Raw genomic sequence first — 1302 nt, forward strand, 5'->3', positions numbered from 1 at the left:
AAAGCACAAGCCGGAGTTTGACCCCCGGTAAAAAAAAAAAAAAAAAATCTGAGTCTAGCTTTAAGGGAATGATTAAGTAAATGGGCTATTCACATGTGATGTAATATTATTCCATTAAAATACTTAGGGCATGCTCTTTATACAACATTGAGTGAAAAATCCACATACAAGGTGATATAAAATGTGGTTTCACCTATTTTAAAATACATAACCAGGGACAAATGACTAGATGTAACCTGATCAGAGATTGTGAACTCCTTATGACTGGCTGAGAAGGATTATGTGTGATTTTTGTCTTCTTCTTTATATTCTTAGTATTTTTACCCAATGTCCTTACAATGTAAAGGTATTTTCTATTCAGTCAAAATATATTGATACTTGTGCACAAATTAATTATCTTTATATTGTATATGCAATCAATTTTTATTGTTGAAAACTCTTCAAAATATAAATAAAGTGAAAATATTAAATTTTCAAATAATCTCATTGCCCAGAAATAATCACTGTAAAGATTTTGGTGTTTTAGACTTTTGCAAGGGTATATTTATATTTTTTCATAAAATGGAATCCTTCTACCATTGGATCTACATTTTTAACTTAGCAGTAATTTATAAGTAACTCTCCATGTCAGTAGCTCTATAATTGTTATAATTTTAACATATAATTTCTTTACTCCATGTCCTTTTAGTGACCATCAAGTTCCTTCTATATGTGGTATTATACAAAGTTGCTGTGATGCGTATGTGTATTGAACAAGTTGTCCGGAACACACACCATGTCATTCTACTTGGTGACCTAGCACATTATTATGTATAAATTTGTTCAGATATTATTTTGGGTAAAAAGCAAAAGAGAGAATTACTGAGCCAAAGGAGAAATACTTTGGTTATCATAGCAAAATATTACAAGTGATTTGAATTTTCAGTATTTGGGAGTGGTTAAAAAATTATAACAATGGGATGGCATATGTTCCAGCCATTTAAATTCATACCATAGAAGAATATTAAATGAAAAAGGAATATAATCACAAGGTCTCATGAGTGAGAGGAATAGATGATGTCATCGTATGTATAATCATGCTTTGTAGAAGGAAAATTATATAAGCATACTCAGAAAAATAGCCAGAAGATATGCACTAAAATGTTAGTAAAAAAGACTCCAAAGCAGAAAATAGATAAATTATAGTATATTTAAACAGTGGAATATTATGTAGAAGTGACATAAATTTAGATCTACACATAGTGATAGTAGATTTTACTTCTAGAATTTTAAATTAACACAAAGTCCCCAAGGACCACATGT

The sequence above is a fragment of the Fukomys damarensis genome, unplaced genomic scaffold (genome assembly GCF_012274545.1).
Source record: "Fukomys damarensis isolate Sample0158 unplaced genomic scaffold, DMR_v1.0_HiC HiC_scaffold_39, whole genome shotgun sequence".
NCBI classification, from domain to species: Eukaryota; Metazoa; Chordata; class Mammalia; order Rodentia; family Bathyergidae; genus Fukomys; species Fukomys damarensis.